Source organism: Enhydra lutris, unplaced genomic scaffold, assembly GCF_002288905.1.
Source record: "Enhydra lutris kenyoni isolate GAN:26980312 unplaced genomic scaffold, ASM228890v2 scaffoldscaffold37, whole genome shotgun sequence".
Lineage (NCBI taxonomy): Eukaryota > Metazoa > Chordata > Mammalia > Carnivora > Mustelidae > Enhydra > Enhydra lutris.
Genome location: NW_019154121.1, coordinates 21,592,726 through 21,614,514, shown reverse-complemented (window position 1 = coordinate 21,614,514; position 21,789 = coordinate 21,592,726). Strand labels below are relative to the sequence as shown.

The following is a 21,789-nucleotide window of genomic DNA, read 5'->3' as shown; positions in this document are numbered from 1 at the left end:
TGGCCCTCACACCCTTGGGGCAGTAAGTGCCACCGCTTTCCTCCTCTCTGGAGGCTCCTGCCATCATCACCTCCATCAAAGCGAGGGCCGGCTTTGTTAGATGAGCTTGGCTTCCTGAAGACTCATTAAGTCAGAGCCTGGACTGTGCCTTACTACATTAGTGATAAAAGCACAAATGTAGTTGGAGCGGACAGTCCCATAAGACTGGTCCCAGCTCCTCCTGACTGTCCTTCCAAGCCCTCTTGAGGACAACAATGGTCCCCATTCCCCAACTCTTGTGCCTCCAGCTCTGAGTTGGTCTTTTCCCCCTTAACTCTCATTTTAAACTCCCCCTGTGCTGTGCTAGAAAAGAAGCAGGGTATTAAAGTCAGATCACAGCTGAGAGTGCTACCCACCCCTCAAGCCAAGGGTATTACTCATTTGGCTGCTTCTCCAAGCCTTGTCCTGGTTCCTGAGCCTAACACACAAGGCCTTTGACAGTTTCACCTACTTCCTGCTTTTCTCCTCCCGGACCCGACGCATTGGGAAGCTTCATCAGTCCCCAGGCACACCAGCCCCTTTTATGATTCTTATGGGCTTCTGCTGTTCCTTCCGCCTGGATTTCACTTCTCCTCTACTGGCACTCATATGCAGACTTTAAGACCCTATACGGATATCATATTCTCTCTGAAACCTTCCTGGACGCAGTCCTTTTTTGGCTGCCTAAAGCACTTGGCCTGTGCTTCATTATATCCAGTGTCCTCCTGCCTCCTTGCCTAGCCCATGAGTCTCTAAGACAGCAACTGACGTGGTTATGCCTACGGTCCCAGGATTTACCCAATAAAGGCCAGGCACACAGAAAGTTCTTCGTCTGCGTTTGTGGAAGAAGAGAATATATTCATTTGGCATACAATACTTCCACAGTGAAACTTCTTGTTCAAGAGAAATAAAGGTTTAAAGATGTAATTTCTGGCGATGTGACAGCTAGTGGGGTGTGATGGCTCAGTGCTGGTGATGGTGGCTTGCTAGGCTATTCCAATCTTTTCTGGGGGACACACTCTGTTTCTACTCCCCATTATCTGACCTATTTTAGGAGCCTCCTCATGGCCCCAGGCAGGATCACCAGCTCATTAGTGCTCTATCGGATTAATTACTCTCTAGGCTTCACTGATGCTAGGCAGAATCACTTCTGCCAGCGTCCAGCAGAGAAAGCCATGGGCCTCTGGGGAAACACTGTTCCATCGACAGCTATATTGACCTCCGCAATGAATTCCCATTACAGGTCTTGTAGTGAACTGGATGTTTGTTAACAGAATCAATGGCTTCATTACTCCATTAGATTTGCAAGATGAACTCTCTAATGGCAGAGGGGGGAGGTTTATGCTCAGCGATGGGGTAGCCATGGCGCCAGGGGCGAACACAGCTGCTGCTTGAGAAGACACAGGGAAGGCACAAAGAGAAAACCTCGGGGGCATTTCTACCTTTCCCGTGTTCTTTTTGGACCCCTTCACCCCTTCAGTGGGGGCTTTTTCAGGGTTCCACCCCAGACCCTCCTATAGCTTCGCTTTCTCAGGAGACTCCCCGGGGGTAGTCTTCTCCAGCCAGGTGATGACGACTCTCAGAAATCAGGCTTTAGCTCAGTTCTCTATCCAAGGCTCTCGTCCTATCACCCTCTGCCTGCTGGGCACCTCCATTCAGGTGTCCCACCTGCAGGTCAAGCTCCACGGTCCTCCTCCTGTGTTCTCCCTTTCCGTGAAGTACATCAACATCACAATCCAATTGGTTTGGAGCCAGAAACCTAGGCATTATCTAGGAGTCTGCTTCTCAACAACCACACCACGTTGTTATGTCACTGCCTGGCTTCAAATTCTTCAGTGGATCCCTGTTCCCCTCAGGATGCCTGCAGAGCTCTCTCTTCTCAAAACCATTTTCCTGTTTATTTCCTCAACCTTGTTTCTGACCAGTCCTTCTTGTGTTTCAAAGAGAATTTTAGGAAGACAGCAACTGTTCTCTCTTGTCACTCCATATATTCGGCTGTAAACTCAGAGAGGGCAGATTATGTCTCTTCTCACACAGTTTCATCCCTGGCATCAAGCCCAGCGTGTGACCCAACTCCATAAATACACGCTGATTAATTAAAAAAAAAAATGAAGTACATAGCATGAGGTCATGCTCCTTCCATACCACTCACCGATTCCTCACTGCCTTCAGCGTTAAGTCCTGGTTCCCAAGTCCAACAAGAAAGGCCATTCTGTCACAATCTACTTATCTTGCCTGTCACCCCATACATCCCACGTGCCCCCTACACTGCATGCTTAGGGTTGTGGGTCTGTATAAAAGAGGAGTGACCTGTTCTCACCGCTGGGGCCCTGACTATTTACTTGCAGAGCTGGAGAAATCATTTCACCTCTTCTGAGTCTCAGTTTTCTTATTCACAAGTTAACAGAGGATGGTCACAAGGATCAAATGCATAAAGCGTCGAGACAATTTGGCATGATATAAGTCCTCAAAATGTATACTGGGCATTTCTGTAATCCTGCTGCCTAAAATAGTCTCAGCTCATTGTGGGTAATGAATATATAGTTGCTGAATGAATAAAAGAATTTTCACTAGCACTAAACCAAATATGCTTGTTTCTGCTAATAAGATGAAGTAGGGGTTATACTGAGTTGGGCTCACTCGGAATTCCATTCTATCAAGATAAACCATGTCCATGAAATCAGTCAGGTCCATAATGACCTGCAGCTTCAGAAAAATTCTTTCAAAGCTGTTTTGGTGCTAAACCTTGCCAAAATCTCACTTCTCTTTGCTACTTTAAAAGATTCCAACTGAATGTAGGTGGCTATATCTTAGGGTCTATACTGGATTGAACAGGGTCCCCCAAAACCCATGTCTACATGGAACCTCAGAATGTGACCTTGTTTAAAAATAGGGTCTTTCCAGATCTAATTAGTTAACATGAGGTCATAAGGATTAGGGCAGGTGCTAATTCACTGATGGATATACTTATAAGAAGAGCAAACAGAGACAGAGACATATGGGGAGAGAAGACCGTGTGATGACTGAGGCAGAGCCCGGATAAACAACATGATGTAGCTACATAACGGAATATTAGTCAGCCATCAAATGAATGAAGCACTGCTACATGCTACACCACGAGTGGACCTTCTATGCTAAGTGGAAGAAGCGAGTGATAAAAGGTTATGACTGTAATGATTTTATTTATGTGAAATGTCTAGAATCAGCACATCCATAAAGAGAGCAAGTAGACTAGTGGTTGTCCGGGGATGGGGGCGGGATGGAGGAGTGGAAATGGGGAGTGACTGCTAATGAGTTTGGGGTTTCTATCTGACGTAATGAAACATTCCAACATTAGATGGTGGTGATGGGTACACAACCCTGTGAATATACTAAAAAAACAATGACTTGTACACTTTAAATGGGTGATATATGATAAGTGAATTTAAAAACATATACACACATGCATAAACACTTTTGCAAAGTATGAAGTCTGTGCAAGAGGTGAATGGTCTAATTAAATACATCTGACCTTTAGTTTATTTCCTCTCTAAAGAGAATGCTGAACACTCAGCAAATACCAAGTCCTTCCTAAAGTAGATTGAGTAAGAGACGTTGTCCCTTTTCTACCTTTAGTTCTCTGCACCTCCTCCAACCCCACCATCCAGGGCATGGCTCCACAGTCATAGCAAGGCAGTGGAAATTTTAGCAAAACAAAATAGCAAGAATTCGTTGGGGTCAAAAGACCCAAGGTGTAAAAGGCAAATGAGATACTGGTGTGAAAACAAATGTGCACGTTCACATAAAATGTGCATAGGATTTGTTTTTATTGCCTTGGTACCCCGTGAGGGAAGAAAAGGATGAAAAAGGACATTACACGATGTGTGGCTGGGCTGTTTTTGGTATGTGGCCATAAGGCTGTTGTAATGATGTGTCTTGGGTCATTAGGAAGCATAGTTATACAGCAAGAAAAAGGACAATTTCCAGACTTCTGGCCTGGGCTTCCACCTCCAAGTCTAGACTAAAGATAATGCCAGAAAATGCTTGAGTCAAATTTGTTTTCTTTTAAACAGGTTTTATTTTTTCCTCTTCTCCCTGGCTTCTTTTTAGGGCCCTAAAAAATCACTCCCCTTCCTTTCCACAATCACCCCTGGGAACCCTGCCCAGCACACAAACACTCCGCCCACCTTCTTGCAAAACTCTAGAACAGGAAAGCTCTGAAGGATTTCAGTAGAGTGGCCCAGCCCAGCCCAGTCCAGCCAGCAACTGGCTGGTGATAACAGGAGCAGGAAAGGGGCGGTTGGCGGGAGTTTCTGGAAAAGATGACTGGCCAAATAATGACTGGTTCCCTTATCTCAGTGCCCTTTTTATCTTTATCCTTCTCCCCTTACCCCCCCCCCCCCAAACCCCCCCCCCAGCCCCAGTGTCAGAATCCATGAAGACCAAAGCACATGCTAGAGCCAGGGCTGGATTCAAACGCTGCTTCTGCTAACTGCTTGCTTTATGGCCTTGGACAGTTTATGTAAACCTCTTCTATCTTTACGTGTTCAACCGGGAAAATACATAATTTTCCAGGGCTGCTGCAAAGTTTAAGATCGTACATAAAGCATTTAATATAAACGCATAAAAGCATTTAGCATAAGTGCTTTAACATAATGTACATAAATACAAAAAGCATTTAACATAAATGTACATAAATACGTAAAGCATTTAACATAGCACCTCCATTCTTACTGCTTCTATTCTTTTTTTTTTTAAGATTTTATTTAATTATTTGACAGAGAGAGAGAGAGAGATCACAAGTAGGCAGAGAGCAAGAGGGGAAGCAGGCTCCCTGCTGAGCAGAGAGCCTGATGCGGGGCTCGATCCCAGGACCCTGAGATCATGAGATCATGACCCGAGCCGAAGGCAGAGGCTTAACCCACTGAGCCACCCAAGCGCCCCCTTACTGCTTCTATTCTTTAGTAACATGGAACTGCTGAGAACTCGAAATCAGCCAAGAGGTATGGAGTTGCTTCCCAAGCAACAGTGAATGCTTGGAAGGAAGGTTAGGTGTTGTCTGTTTTAGTCCCAACTATAAGCCATACCATGTTCTATGTGGAAGGAGAACAAAAAGGACAATATGGACTGTAATAATCATAGCTGCCATTTATTAAGCACCTACTTTGTGCCTCTAGTCTACTCTGTGAGACAGATATTATTTCCATTTTCCCCCTTCTTTTTGGATGAAGAAACTGAAGCTCAGAAAAGTTAATAATGAGCTCTGGGGTCACACAGCTGGAAAGTGGCAGAGCCCGTGTGAATGAAACAGATCTCACTCTCTTCCAAAGCCACTTCTTCTCATCCATGCAGAGAAGAGTTCCCACAAGATCCCTATGTGGTAAACGGTATTAGCTTTTTGAGAAGCAGAGTCCAATAACAGCATCGGGGGGTCTGTCTGGGCCAAGCTCTGCTGTCAATTGGCTGAATGACCTTGGGAATGCCATTTCACCTTCCTGGCCCTAGTTTTCTCTATTCAAAAAAGAAAGAACTCAGATGAGATTGAGGATACACATCAAAGCCATCTCTGGGAAATATAAGAGAGCTGTTAAGACCTAATGAGTCATATTTACACAGGGATTTAGATAAGATCCCCTGGTTTGGCTCTGGTTCTTAATCCCAGGCCAGAGGTAGAAAGGTTGGGGTCAACTGAAGAATCAGGGGCAAAGCAAGCCTGAAAAGCCAAGTGAAAAAACAAATTCTTCCAAAAATCGTTTTTTGGAGCATCAAAATTACAAACTGGAAACCACCCTTGTTCTCATTGGTTTTTCATATCATCTACCTACAGCCAACTTCAAAGGGCACAACATGTAACGGGAAGAGCCCTGATGGGGGTTCAGAAACATGGGTTCTGACACCATCCTACTACAGGATGCAAAACTTTTACTTTCTCCGCACCTTTTTTCATGCTGTCAAATGCCAAAGAGAACACCCACCTTACAAGGTTCTTTTGGGGATCTGATGAGATGGAATATGGGTAAATAGTAATTATTAAATACTCAGTAAATGGTTGTTGGCTTGACACCCAGAAGTGGAACAGTGGTAACATGCTAAGGGTTCCAACAGACAGAAGACGGCTGATGAAAGACTTTTGAAAACAGAAGGGTGTAGGATTCTCTGGGGTAAGTGGTCCCTGTAGTCAGCTGAGCGAGAAACAGGACCAGAGGGTGTAGAGTTCCAAAAACAAATGCATGCTGACAAGGGCTGAGGGCAAGACTGAATCGAGTGCTCCAGGTCATTTTAACTCACAATCATGAGTAATTATTGAAAAATGAATAATCCTCAAAATTGTCAGACACACATCATAATTACAGGAATTATTCACAAATTTAAAGCCAAACACAAAATAGCTTCGCTCGACACAATAACGCACATAATACGACAACTGGAAGGGGCCCTGGAGTCTATCTGCTCACTTATCACTGCTGTCCTTCCCACACTCCCAAAGCTTCTTTGTTTCCAGTTGGAGAAACTGTGACCCAGAAAGGTGAGGCTACTTCTCCAAGGCCACACAGCAGGTCAGATGTCAAACCTGGGATACGGATTCAGATCTCCTAGTGTGGGGGTCCTTCCACCGCCCCATAGGAAAGATACGTCTGTATCAATTGGTGTGAATGAAACTGGAGTCTCTGTAATCTGTGGGGGAGGGGAGGGGCAATCAAGTCAGGGGATCTCATCACCCAGGACACTGGCTGGCAGGGCTGTTCTTTTGTTATGAGTTTATTATGTTACATTTGTATGGTAAGTAAACATTCACTGGATCAAACTACTAAAGATTAGTATAAATAATTCCCCAAGCTCAAAAATACATCTCCTAGTGTTTATAGAAACTATAAAGCAGAGGAAGAATAAAGGGGGGGGGCATAGACAGGCAGTAACATGAGACCCTGGGAGACCTTTCAGGGACTAGACTGTCCGTGCATCCCCTTTCCAGGGAAGGATCTGAGAAAGAACAGCAACCACCCCCCTGCCCAGGGCTCTGAGAGCCAAGTCAGAACATCCTGACCTTGACACAGGATCTCTCAGTATACTTTAGCAGAAATCGATTTTGTGAAGGGTACAGGGAAAAGAAAGTGACTGTAGCTGAGAGGCATGTCACCATCTCTGGTCACACACCCTTACATAACCTCCACTGCCCCAGGGCCCCTCACGGTTAGAGCAAATGCCGGCCTTTCCCTGAGGTCTCCAGTGAGAATGAATCATGCCTTCCTCGAAACCTTTCATGGTACCTCGTTCTGTGGCTTAGTTCACAAGTCTGTCACATGGAAGGGGATGGTGAGCTGGCAGAAGCCAGGATCTGGCCCATCTCGGTCTCTCTGAGACCAATTTAGCACAATGCTCTGTACCAGCAAAGGTCTGGTTGGGAACAAGGTGTTCAATAAACATACCGTGGAGGTTGGTTATTCTTTCTAGGGTCAGAAGAACGAACGGAGAGCTCCAGAATCCAAATGCAAACTGTTCCTGGAGGCTGGGAGGAGCTGTTACCACTTTGTGAGGTTTTCCGCCCTTGTGTGTATCTGTTTCAGGGCAGTGAGCCTATGCTGAGCCACGCACTGTCCTGCTGGTTTTAGAAAGAACAGTTCCAAGTTTTGTTCTCCCCTTACCTGCCACACCTATGGCACACCTTAGTTGTGTCAGACCTCACTCCTGCTCTCTTGAGTGGGGATGAGTGGGCCGGGGGGTCCCCCTCAAGGAGTTCTTAGTTGGAATGAGCACTCTTGTCACTGACGTAGGGTCATGAGCACGGACTGTAGGTACTCTGCGAGGAGCTGCAGGCCCAGCAGAAAGAATGGGTCTTGCCCTTACTCTGTGGGTTTATACCGTACTTAGAAGACCCGTATTTCTCTTTAGGGCAGCACTTCTCCCTTCCCCCGAGGAACTCTGGGAACCTAACCATGTCCCATAGGAATCAATCCATCCAGGGGCACCATAAGCTCACATAGCAATGATGTCTTTGACTCTTATGACCTTCCCACAAAAATAGCAACAATATATCACTGTATTTTTAAGCTAACCAGCTTTAACAAGAGGTGAACTTCCCCTGCCTTTTTTTTTTTTTTTTTTTACAATGACTTTCATTTAAGAGACAACAGGCAAATGGTGTGAACATGACTGTCAGAGGCTCTAATGGAAGGAGTTCATCAGGAATCATCAGCGGGGCGCCTGGCTGGCCCAGTCAGAAGAGCCTGCGACTCTTGATCTCCGGGTTATGAGTTCCAGCCCCACACTGGGTGCAGAGATTGCTTAAGAATGAAATCTTTAAAAAAAAAAAAAAAAAAAAAAAAGACTCATCAGCAGTGGCAAAAATCACAAGCAAAATACCTGCACATGTTCAGCTCTGGGTGGGGGGCTGGGGCTCTCAGAGCCCAGCTTGCTGAGGGAATCGTAAGATCTGAGCATTATGTGAAGCCGAGCTCCAGCTGTGGAAGAGGTAGCGTGGCAGGGAGAATGAACGCGGACTTTGAAATCTGAATTTCTGCTCACTAGCTGTGGAACCCAAGGACGGTATGTGAATGTAAGATTCATATCTTGTACCTGATGTGAAACAGCAGCCTGGAGGGCCTTAGGGAACAGAGAGACGCCACAGTCCTTGCACAGCAGTGCCCCACAGAGGGAAGCGTTCCCTCAGCTCTCCATCGTGGGAGGCGGCCTGATGTGGTAGAACAGTGCTGGAAGGCTTTGTGTTCACAGACCCTCAGGGTTTGATCGGAGCCAGGACTGGTGCCAGAGAGGGCAGATGGCCTCGGCTGGCCTTTGTGTGGTGACTGGAAGACCCCAGAGGCAAAGAGCCTGGCAGGACCATCTCGAAACCGGCATATCTTAGCTGCTCTCTCTAGTCCTGGCATCACAACGGGCTCCTGGCTTACTGTGTGTAGTAGCTTTCCTACTCCTCTTGCAGCCTTGTGTCTTGGTGCCTCAGCAATTCTAGGCTTTCTCTGCTGGCACCCAAAAAGAAGTGCTGTCTTTTCAACACCTCTAGAAAGGCCAACACCTGAGACCATGTGCACATGTGTCTCAGAAGGCCTGCTGAGGTGTATTATTACACTAGAACGGGGGTGGCAAACTGTGCACCGTAAGTCAAACTGGATCCACTGGCTATCTTCATAAATAAAGTTTTATTGGGATACAGATATGCATACTCATTTACATACTGTTTACGGTTGCTTATCTGCCACGGGAGTGAAACTGAGTATTTGTGAGAGAACAGAGGGTGAAACCTACAATATTTACTATCTGTCCTTTTATAGAGGAAGTTTGCCAATCCCTGGACTAGAGGTTCTCATTCTGGTTTGTGTAATCACGTCCTCTTTCAAAATATTACCATCGAATTTAAGTTCATCCTTAAGGAGATAGAGGCTGAAACCAAAACCAATGAATCCCAAACTTATGCTTTGAAAAAATCAAGAGGAGGGGCGCCTGGGTGGCTCAGTTGGTTGAACATCTGACCCTTGATTTCAGCTCAGGTCATAATCTCAGGGTTGTGAGATTGAGCCCCAAGTCGGGCTCCACACTGGGCGTGGAACTTGCTTAAGATTCTCTCTCCTGGAGCACGTGCATGGCCCAGTTAGTTAAGCATCGTGCTTGTGGCTGTGGCTCAGGTCATGATCTCATGGGTCATGGGATCAAGCCCTGTGTCAGACTCCACATTTCATGGAGGAGAGTCTGCTTGGGATTCTCTCCCTCTCCCTTTACCCCTCTCCCCACTCATGCATGCTCTCTCTAAAATAAATAAATACATCTTTAAAAAAATTCCCTCTCCCTTTCCCTCTGCACCCCTCTACCTCTTCCCACAACTGAAAAAGAAAAAATCAAGAGGAGAAATCATAAGAAAAGCCAGTTTGGAGATTGGCGATTGCATTAGTGTTATTATAGAAATCATATTCTTTTTCATTTTAGTACATCTTGGTCACAAACAACATGCTAATTACTGCCTAGCTTATAGAATTAAAAGGTTCAAGAGAGTAACATGATAAACTTGTATTGAACCAGGCTTGGAAAGAAATCATCAGATTGTTCTTGCTGATCCTTAATGATTTATTCTTCTTCCATATCACAGATGCACAGTTCTAGAAGTGACCAAGAGATCATTCAGTTCAGTATTTTATTTTACTGATAAGAAATCTAAGGTCCAGAGAGACCAAGTGATTTTCACCAGTGACTGATTGGCAGGCCTGAGCAAGAGTGTCAGTCTCTTGTTTTTCAGTTCAGTGTTTTTCCTAGTAACACATCAAATCAATAGATAAAGAACAATAAACACAAACCCGAGTGGTCTTTTCTACTTCTAAGGAGAGCGAAAAGAGCTTTCATCTAATAATCTAACATTGTTCCCAGAAGTCCTCAAAAAAGTCCAACATTATGTCTGGAAAGGATCAGAACTATTATTGACATATTCTTTGATACAACATTAATGTTTTCATATGCGTATATAGTACCTTCTCACTTGCTTTGGTATAATTAATACAAAAAATTGCCGGGATTATGAGAAAGATTGGTCTGAATCTACAGACCAATTTGGAGAGAAAAAGCATAGTAACAATATTGAATGTTCTATTTTACAACATGATATCTCTCTCCCTTTGTTGGGTTTTCTTGAATTTCTCCTGGCAATGTTTTGCCATCGTCTGTACAGAGATCTTGTATGTTTCTTGTTAACTTGATTATTTAATTTTTTGTAAAAGAAATTTTTATTTTTATTTTCCAATTGTAGGCTGTTCTCAACAACTTTGACATTTATAATGGCCCTGAAAAGTTGGCAGGATGGTGATCTTTCCAGATTCATTTCACATAAGAGGAGACTAAGACTCAGAGAAGTAAAATGGCTTACTCAGCATTACAGAGCTCTTAGGCAATGCCCAAACCAGGGCTCAAACTCAAGTCTTTTTCACACCACGTTGAAGGATGATCTTATTGTGCAGCCGATGTGAGGGTAAAGGAGCAGCATATACTTATAAATTATAAGTGCTACACAAATATCCAGTGGAATGAAAAAGAAAATAGAAAACCATTTTAATATGACTAATAAGGAGACCAAGGCCCAGAGAGGCCTTTCTTGATCACTGACCTAACCGGATTTCTAGTCACTCCCTGTTACGTTACTTTGTCTTCTCTTTATCAAAGTGATTATTGCTACCACTTAAACATTTTGTTTTTCCTCTGTCTCTTCCCACTTGACTGTCAGCTCCTTGAAGAATGTGAACCTCACCTGTTCTGTTCGCCGCTGATGGTTCGGTGAGTTAGCTATAAAACTCTGCCTCTCCATCTCTTCATGTGAGCAGCACCACTGACAGCCCCAGCTGGTGGCCTTCTGCATCCCTCCACTCCCCACGGCTGCTCTCATGCAGTGTCGAAGGAATGGCAGGAGTACTAACTAATACAGGCCTGTTCTTTGAGATGTGGGGCTCCCTTCATGGCAGACCTTGGCTCGAGAACCTTCACTTATCTGGTGGAAACTGTCCTTGAACTGCACTGCGGTCTAATCCTCCTCCCTGCCTTCTTTCTGTCACAGGTGTCAGCCCTGCACCCCACTGCAGGCTTTGCCCCCTCTCTGGCTCCTTCCCATGATCCCTCACAAGCATCCCACCCAATAAATCTCTTGCAGATCTTAGCTCGAAGCTGCTTCTCAGAGAACCTGAGCTCACACTCTCGGGGTCTAAAACTGCTTGATGAACAAATGGTTGGCCCAGGTTCATACTGCAAGCAAAACCACAGACCCAGAATTAGAACCCAGGTCTCTGGTCCCTCTGTCCAAAGCCTTTTCACACTCAGATCACCAGTCATCTGAGAAATATGTCTGTGGTGCCTCTGTCCAGGGGGCCACTGCTCTGATGAATTCGAGGGGAAAATGTACTCACTAATGGCCAAGCCCCACAGCTGGCCTCTCAGCTCTGTTTATAATTATGTGGACTCTAGTGGGCGGAAGAACATCTGTCCTAGATTCAGACAAAACTGAAGTGATGGCTTAGGTCAGTGAAGAAAATCTGGCTTATGTTTAAATTAAAAGCAGCAAGAACTCTGTGTGATGGCCTCTCAAAGGAGTCTAAGGAGAGTACCCACAAATGGCAGAGCTAAAGACGGTCATTGCCTCGAGCAAAGGCAGAGGCAAGTCTTTCCCAGGTCTTTGGGCTAAAGACCTAGTATGGAGACCGTGAGGACCTGAGGCAAGAACTCCATCTAGACTTTCAGGATATGGTTTAGTAGTCAAGAGCATGGATGCTGGGACCAGACTGTCTGGGTCAGAATCTCAGCTCCTTTACTTACTAGTAAGTTAGTTAACTTCTCTGTGCCCTGGTTTCCTCCTCTGTAAAATGGGAAGAATCATAGGGATTTACCTCTTAGGATCATAGGAGTGACGATGGGCAAAATGCGTAGAATACTGCCTTGGACACAGTAAGCTCTATGTAAACATTAGCTTTTACAATTAGCAATGTAATACATTTAAAAAGACACCTTTGTTTTTGAGCACCTCAATAAATTAAGTATAACGTATCTCAAACCAAGGAAGTCAGCAAGGTTTACTTCATAAACATACTAACCACATGCAGAAAAAAAAAAAAAAAAGTTCTTTAGTTTGGGTAAAATCAAGATGGGGTTACTTTGGAGGTTTCAGTTTGGGGGGTAGAAGATTCGCATGGTCCATCTACTCAAAAGGTTGCATGAGATCACTGGGAAGGCAGTGACAATTTACGGGGCACACATCTAAGTAATATTCAATGTGCACTTGTCATGTACCAAACACTATGCTATATAACTGAAGTGGGCCCTTATCTAATCTTCATAATGATCTTGTGAAGAACGTCTCATTTCTATTTTACTGATGCAGAAATTGAGGCTTGGAAAAGTAAATTAACTCACCCATGTTAAGATTGAACTCATCATCAATGTGGTGGGTTCGTGTAATTATATGATGTCAAGACCTATGCTCTTTGTACTAAACCGGCCTTCTAAACCAGTGTATATATAAAAGCACTTTATAAATCATATGGCCTTGTGTAAATTCAAGATGGTATCACCATCAACATCATCTGGAACACTAGCAGGAAGCCAAGAAACCCAGGTGCCAATTCTAGCCTTGTCGGTTAGCTGTACAATCTTGAGCAAATTAGCTCCCCTCCCCGGACCTCTGGATATGCCGTTATTTGAGAAGTCTGGAACTAACCTTCTCTCAGGGCATTTCAAGACCTCATATTCTAGAATTTTCTCATTCTATGTAATCTATTCCCTTCTCTGTCTTGGCCGAGTGTTTTGGCTAATATGATTCACCAGCCTTGAAGAATTTTGTTCACTGACTTCATCCACAAAAGGGGTAAGGAGGTGGGGAACAAAAGCAAACAATAAACAAATGATAGATACATAAAATGAAGTTTAGGTCATTGGCACACCCTGTCTCTTCAGCCTGGTTAGTACATCATTCATCTTTTTTTTTTTTTTCCCTGATTTTTGTTGACCGTTGTACTTTACAGCACGGTTTCCATAAAGGGAATTTTATTCTGTGTCCTGTAAATATGATTAGAATGTTTCTGAAGCTTCCTTTTTCTCCTCCTCAACAGTGAATTTCTCAAAATAACAGTATCTACAAATGAGTTGGAATTTTTCAAACGTAATTGTGTGTAACTATTTACAAAGTCATAACCAAACCCAGCAACTAAATCATTTGATGTGTCTACACATGTGTCTCCAGAATGTGGCGTCAGAAAGATGAAAGAGTCGCTTCTCATCCTGAAGTCTCTCACACATCCCCTCCCCACCGTTCCCAAACTTTGTGTTCTGGCCTCAAAGAACCAGATTCCAGCTCCTCAAGCCTCTGGGAACTTGAAGAGCAGCCCCTGGAGAAGGCAAAAGAAACCTGACTTCTGAGGTGAAGGCTGTGTTAAGCAACCTGACCGTGGTGATCACTTCACAATGTATGCCAACAGCAAGTGACCACTAGGTATGCTTCAAATATAGACAGTTTGCCTATTACATCTCAATAAAGGCGTAAGGGAATCCTGGTATGTATAATTCTATTTATGTAAAAAGAGAGAGAGGGGGAGAGAGAGAAATGTTAATTAACTGAGAAAATCCTGTATTGACTTGTTTTATCTGAAGTTCATTAAAACTTCAGTCTCTATCACTGGCCAGATGGGGGCGTGATACTGAAGTTAAATTCAGAAATTAAAAAAAAAAAATTTTTTTTTTCCATACTTGGGGTTAACCTCAGAGTTTTTTTCGATCTGCTAAACATATCTTGGCATAGAGTCAGGCATGGTTCAGTTAAAAGCAGGTGAGTTCTGGTGAAAACTGGGGGGCCTGAGACGGACTAGACACAGAGGAGGCAGACAGTCACTGGGAAGAGGTCCAAAAGTAGTTTGGAGGAAAGAACATAAAGAACATGGCAAGGCTCAAGAGTCCACAGAGAACTCATTATCCATGGCTCATGATTCTCCCTGGCACCAGTCCCTAGAGTAGGACCTGGCTGACTGAGAGAACAGAAAGAGAAGCTGGGCATCGCCTAGAAATGTAGACAGTCGAGTCCGTATGGAGGAGGAAGCAGGGCCAGGAAAGCAGAAGCAGATCTTCCTCTGAAATTCAGGCAGGCGGACCACTGGTAACCCAGCAATCTGTCTCTGGGCAGTGAGGCTCCAGCCACTGGGTTAAGGGTTTGGGTAAGGCTGTGGTCTCTCAGAGGAGGTAAGTAAAACAGGATGGGATCCAGTCCTAGGTGGAATTAGAGACTATAGGCAGGTTAACAGGCAAGTAACTTAAGAGCTGGAAAATCAGGCAAAGTCCCAGGGTTAACCCTAGCTTACACACAACATTAGGGTGAGAACTGAGCGAAAGGGACACGAATCTCAGAGCTCCGACTTTATGCTGGGGGGCTGTGTGAGCCTGAACTTGAAGCAAGAGTTCAAAGGCCATGAGTATGAACACAGAGGCTGAGGATCATGTGGTCCTGACACCAGCATCACCTCTAGATCACAGAAAACTCTTCTGTTTTACGAATGAGTGAAAGCAGTGCCTCTTTGTGTATTTTTAAAAACCAACACATAGGGCTAACACTTTTTAATTATGTCGGATATGGAAAAACCATTATTTGCCATGATAGTCATTTCTTTCTCTCTCTCTCTCTCTCTCTCTCTCTCTCACACACACACACACACACACACACACACACACACACGAATACTTTAACAGAAGTGTGCACCCATGCAAAGAGAATCTCAGAATGAAGGGAAGTTTTAAAATCCGACTGCATTTAGTTTTATGAAACTGACTACATCTTCCTCACGTTTTTCCCGTTTGTTGTTGTAGGAGAATGGTTTCCACAGCGCAGCACTGATCTGCATTCCCTCTTTTGAAAACTCTGCAGATTAATATTTTCCTCCCGTGCTCAGCCTTCCCTGGTTATTGCGGGAGAGGGCAGGCCCTCCGGGTCAGGCTCCAGCTGGCAGCACCTCTCTCTCCCCTACACTCTTCCAGGTGGGTTCCCTCTCACCTGTCTCATATGTTACGTTCTACATAGAATATAGTTAACGAGCCATGCAAAGAAAAAAAGGTTGAAAATTACCATGTTGGTCCTCAAGCCTTAGTGTATAGTTGAAAAAATAGAGATCAACACACTGAATCAGTACCAAAGCTGAAATTTAAAACCAGGACTTTGATTCCTAGTTCAGATCCTAGAGAGAGATGACCATACCTACTGATTTTGTTAAGCTGGGAATCCTACCCAGAGCTGTACGTAAGAGGATGTTTAATCAGAATCAAGATTTCCCGGGGCACCTGGGTGGCTCAGTGGGTTAAGCCTCTGCCTTCGGCTCAGGTCCTGATCTCAGGGTCCTGGGATAGAGCCCTGTATCGGGCTCTCTGCTCAGCGGGGAGCCTGCTTCCCCCCTCTCTCTCTGCCTGCTGCTTTGCCTACCTGTGATCGATCTCCCTCTCTGTCAAAAAAAAAAAAAAAAAAAAAAAAAAGAATCAAGATTTCCTGAGGTCCAAGGTGACCTTACCCCTAAAGTCAAAGTCCTAATTCTACCTCTAGCGAAAAATTAGTTAGGCTGGGCTGTGGGATCCGGTCTGGGACCCACTCATCAATTCTTTACCACCTGCCTTCTCAGGAGATCATCAGAAGCTCTCAACGAACTAAGAGGGGGGCATCTCAAGAGATGTTTGTGAGCTGGCAAGGCTCTGGGGTTGAAGAGTCGGGATGAGACGCTCTCCCCTCTAGCAGTCTGTGGGTTTTGGCAGGTAACACTGGACTGAATCCAGGGTGGCAGCCTGAGTTGGTGGAGGGGGGTGGTAGTGTCTGATATAAAAGGGAAAGCAGGAAGAGGGATCAAGGCTTAGAAGGAGGACAAGAGGGTCAGGTTTTTCCCTGTCGCCCTCTCCTCCTCTAGAGGGGTTTGGGCTTCCCTGTAGGCGAAGGCTGGAGCCTTCAGGGGTGTCTGTGGGGGAATTTATGGAGTTCATGTCCCAACTCAAAGCCTACTCTCGGGGTGAACAGACCCAGCTGTAGACAAAAGACAACAAACAAACAAAAGATTGAGGAGGAAGGCCTGATATTTCTGGGTGATTTAGAATAACATTTTTCTTTTAAAAAAGGCATGAGGATTTCAGATCTGGCTGGAAACTGGTCTGGATGTTTATTTTCCTCATTGTCTCAGTGGAAAAAAAGGGTGGGTGATTCAGACAGTAGCCTCCGCCTCTGGGCTGGGGCCCGGGTCAGTCTACACTCTGTTCTTTGCTCCTCAAGGGACTTGTGTCAGCGTAGGGAGAAGCTGCATTTTACCTCCCACATTTGCTCTAAGCTTCCAATAAGGATGCCCCAGAGGAGATGAGTGATCTGAGCTCAGTTTAAAAAAAAAAACTGAGAGCAAAAGGTAGGGGAGGGAACAAGGGAGGAGACAGTCCTCCCACAGATGAGAAGAGAGAAAGGGTGAGGTCTCTGAGAAAGGCCTGTTTCCTTCCCACCCTCCTCCACTCCTGGCTCTCCCACTTACTGTGTCTGGGGGAAAGGACCAAGGTCACCAGAAGACATCTGGGTGGACTATGTGTCTCCACCACAGCCCTCCCTGCTGTCAGATTTCCAGAAGAAGGGGTCTGGTCCTGACCTTTAAGGCACCATTCCCTTCTAGAGAGGAAGGAGCTGTTTGAAGACACCATCCTCCCAACCCTGATGACATTCTACCACTAGGGACTGAAGATTTCCCAAAAGCATTCTTTTGGGTATCATTTGATCCCAGAGGCGACCCAGGACTTAAAACAATTCTGCTGTTGGGTTATTGGGGGAACTCATGGATTACGTGAAGTTTCAGTATTTACAAAATAAAGGTGGGCAGCCTCACCCAAAACTGTCATAGAGAGAAGGTGGGGAAGAGATAAAGAACAGTTGGCTGGAACTCTGGGAAGTCCTCATTCTACAGAGTTAGACATGCGACTACTAGGAGACTCCCGCCAAGGAGCTCAGGAGAGGGAAGACACTAAAATAATACCAAGGGAACGGAGGAGGCTTTGGCTTCACTTCAAGATCTTCAAGAATTACTAACTATAGTCCCTGAGCTCTATAGCAGTTTGTTGGCTACTCTAAGATGGATCATGCTGAACGACAAGTGTTGGCAAAGACATGGAGAAAAAGGAACCCTCTTATGCTGTGGGAGGGAACGCAAACTGGTGCAGCCACTGTGGAAAACAGTATGGAGGCTCCTCAGAAATTAAAAATAGAACCACCGTATGCTCCAGTAATTGCACTACTGCGTATTTAACCCCCCAAATACAAAAACAGTAATTCAAAGAGATACACGCACCCCCATGTTTATAGCAGCATTATTTATAATAGCCAGATTATGGAAGCAACCCAAGGGTGCATCGACTGATGATGGATAAAGATGATGTGGGGTGTGTGTGTGTGTAAAATGAAATATTATTCAGCCACAAAAAAGAATGAAATCTTGCCATTTTCAACGACATGGATGGAGCTAGAGAGCATAACACTAAGCAGAGTAAGTCAGACAAATACCATATGAATTCATTCATATGTGGGATTTAAGAAATATCACAAACGAACAAGGGAAAAAGAGAACAGAGAGAAATCAAAAGACAGACTCTTAACCATAAAGAACAAACTGATGGGGGAGCCTGGGTAGCTCAGTGGGCTAAGCCTCTGCCTTTGGCTAGGATCATGATCTCAGGGTCTTGGGATCAAGCCCCGAGTCGGGTTCTCTACACAGCGGGGAGCCTGCTTCCCCCCCTCTCTGCCTGCCTCTCTGCCTACTTGTGATCTCTCTGTCAAATCAATAAAATCTTTAAAAAAAAAAAAAAAAAGAGAGAACAAACTGATGGTTACCAGAGGGGTAAACCATGGGTAGGGGGGATGGGTGAAACAGGTGATGGAGAATAAGGAGGGTACCTGCTGTGATGAGCACTGGGTGTTGTATGGAAGTGTCAAATCACTATATTGTACACCTGAAACTAATTTAACACTGTATGTTAACTCTATCTGAATTAAAATAAAATTAAATAAAAAAAATAACAGGGGCACCTGGGTGGCTCAGTGGGTTAAGCCCCTGCTTTCGGCTCAGGTCATGATCTCAGGGTCCTAGGACCGAGCCCCAAGTCAGGCTCTCTGCTCATCGGGGGGCCTGCTTCTCAGTCTCTCTCTGCCTGCCTCCCTGTCTGCTTGTGATCTCTCTCTCTCTGTCAAATGAATAAATAAAATCTTTAAAAAAAAATAACATGGAGCATGCTACCTTGGTAATTTAACCTCAAGGGTTAATATTAATGTATAGACAGCACTTTGCTTTCTAAATGGTCTGTTCTGGTGTCTTAGAAACTTCCTGCTTTTCCCTCTAGCTGGCTATTTTGTGACCTACAAGCCACTGTGGTAAACAGGTCTGTGACACAGGGCTGGGACTCATGAGGAGTTAGAGTGCACGGCCCACGGATGGAGTTAGAGCCTTGGATTGGAGCCCCGGCAACACTGCTTTCTGCACTGTTTACCCCTTAGCATCCTTACCTGAGCAAGAGGAATAACGTTGCAGCCCTATCTATCTTATTTTGTTCCTTTACACTCAAAGGAGACCACATTAAGTGTTTTGTCATCTGTAAGTTCCTCTGAAAACACCAGACACTTAAATCATATCCTGTTCATCTTGACCTAGAGATATAAAAACCATCGCCACCACAATCACTACAGGGAAAACAGTGAACCAAGCAGTTAGCGCTCACGTAGTGCACCTCCATCCGTTTCTTACCTTCCTCCCAACAACGACAGGGAGCATCATCTCAACTTTAAAGATGATAAAACCTCAAAGAGGTAAAGATACTTATTGAGTACCACAGAGCAATGAAATCGCAGGCCTGGGACTCAAGTAGAGCCAGCGTGCCTTTCAGAGTCCCTGTGAGAGCAGCAGTTACTGAATACATACAGGAGGGAGGGGACAAAGGGAAGGAGGAGTCCTCAGCTCAGAGGATTCAAAGGGGTGAGGGCTTCCAAACAGTGGATGACTCCTGAGTCCATGAATAATTCATCAAAGCTCTGTGCTGAGAGCTGGTTCTTTTTTGTGTGTGGTGCATCTGGTCAGGGACAGCTGCCTACCACGGGGCCACAAACGTGAGGACTTGGACCCGCCTGCTCATAAACACAGCTCAGAGATGCTTTCTGCTCCCTTACTCTGGGGACTGAAGGCTATTTTGATTCCCAGAGGAAGATGGGGCTCTGATTTTTGCTTGTGTGCTTGCGTGCACACCGCCCCTCCCCCTCCCACACAAACACACACGTAACTCCACACATGTGATATGAAATCTTGATATTCTTGGAATTGCTTTTCCTTCCTGAGCATCGTCCCTAGTTTCCCTTAGGAAAGAGTTCTCTGTCAAGAGGTTGTTTCCTCCACCCTTATGCCAATAGTCAGACTCAGTTTCACTCCTGGTCTGTTCTGGAGCCTAGACATTTTTGGCTGGAACATGTGAGGAATCAGAGGGTGGCAGCAGACAGAAGCTGGGGGTGGCAAGAAGGCTTTAAAAGAAAGTCTCCATCTGCCGTACAATCTCTTCCAGATGAAAGTGAAGAACAGAAGGCTTCTTTTTTTTTTTTAATGGGTCCCATCACAACTCTTACATAGAGAAAGAAAGAGGGTGTGTGTGCTTGAAGGAGGCTTCCCCAGGAAGAAATTTCTCCAGGACCAAGGAGCGAGTGGGGATACTGCCCTGCACAGCTACAGGGGACAGCTCTACACAGAATACAATGCAAGTACTCCTCTGGGGACTATCGAGGGGCTGCCAGGGGTCTGAGGTCTGTCTTGGTGAATCCAGAGAGAAGCAGAGTCACTGGGCGAGAAGATAATTTTAGCTCTAGTCAACAAAAGGACACTGGGACTTTAATCACGGGACCTGTTCCTATAATCCCAGAGTTGTGATTCGAACTCAGGCCTCCTTCACCTCCAGCCTACAAGATCGCCAGGGGTGTGTGATGACTGGTTTAGAGCCCTAGAAGCTACCAAATTCTTGGAATTTGTCAGCCGAAGAATTGGAGCCATCTGGGTTGATAAGAAGGTAAGCCTGAACAGCTGTAAGACCCCCTGTGGAGGGGATGAGAGAGCACTTCCAGTGCAACACTGTAGGGACCAAGGGGGCAAAATTGCCTGGGCTTGGTGCTGGCACATGTTTGCATTCCCCAGAGGTCAGAGACAAAGCATGTATTATAATACAAAGTCAGACCTGGGTTAGAGGAGGCTCCTGGTTCTGTCATTTTCAAGCTATGTATTTTGAGTCAAAACTGCTCCTACTGCAGTGGATTCCTATGAATTTTTAGTGAAAATTTATGCAGAGCTCCTACTTCACACAGAGTAGATGCTGAATATATAGCTCCTACTGCTTTCTTTTGTGACCACTGAGGGTTAGGCATCAATACAGGGTGCTTTCCACATAAGGTGGCCGCTGACACAGACACCCGAGAGACTGGCTTGTTCTCAGGAAGCCACAGCACAAGGAGAGCAGTGTTGTTTTCAGGAAGGCTCAGGGACAGAGGATGGTGGGGAGCCCATGTGAACCTGCCGAAGCAGGCATGAGGACAGAGAGGAGCTGTCATCCTGGAGTGCTAGGCAGGGAAGGAGAAACACTCAGTCTCCTTACTTGAAAAAAATGGGAGCATAGTTGATAAAAGTGATGAAATGAAATAAGCGAAAGTAGGTAGTCAGGTGTTAATTTCCTTCCTGCTTTGCCTCTAATCCTGACTCTCAGCTCAAAAAACCCCACTGATTTGGGTGATTAAGTTTAAATTCCTCATCTGAGGGTTTTATAGATATAATCCATTTTTAAGAAAGTCTCTAAATTAAAACATAACCCATTATATGTGGCTGAATCTTTTAACACACCAGATTCTCCTATGAGAGGGAAGAAAAGCCTACTGTCTCCCTCAGAAAGCTCTCACAAAGAATCCTAACCTTCTGTCACAGACAACTAACATCTTTGCTCTGGTAATGAGACCACCTGGCATCTAATAAAATAATCCCCTTAAAAAAAGAAGTCAAAGGTTTAAGGCAATATATTTTTTACACCTGGCATCTAATAAAATAATCCCCTTTAAAAAAAGAAGTCAAAGGTTTAAGGCAATATATTTTTTTAAAAGACAAAGCTGGTGAAAAAATACTGACTCTTTTGTCACGTGCCCTTAAAACCTTCCCTCCCTCAGTGAGTTGGTGGGGCGCGGGCTGGGGTCCGGCTATGGTGATGCCTCTATCCCAGCACTCCCTGTTAGCGGTCTGTCCCTTCCACTAGACTATGATC

At 45.0% G+C, this 21,789-nt stretch overlaps 1 protein-coding gene across 2 annotated transcripts in view; it reads right to left on the bottom strand.

The window, feature by feature from the left end:
• LOC111154506 (GRB2 associated binding protein 2) overlaps nucleotides 1-21,789 on the bottom strand; it is a 188,955-nt gene that overhangs the window by 26,169 nt on the left and 140,997 nt on the right. The gene's annotated exons all lie outside the window — the stretch shown is intronic.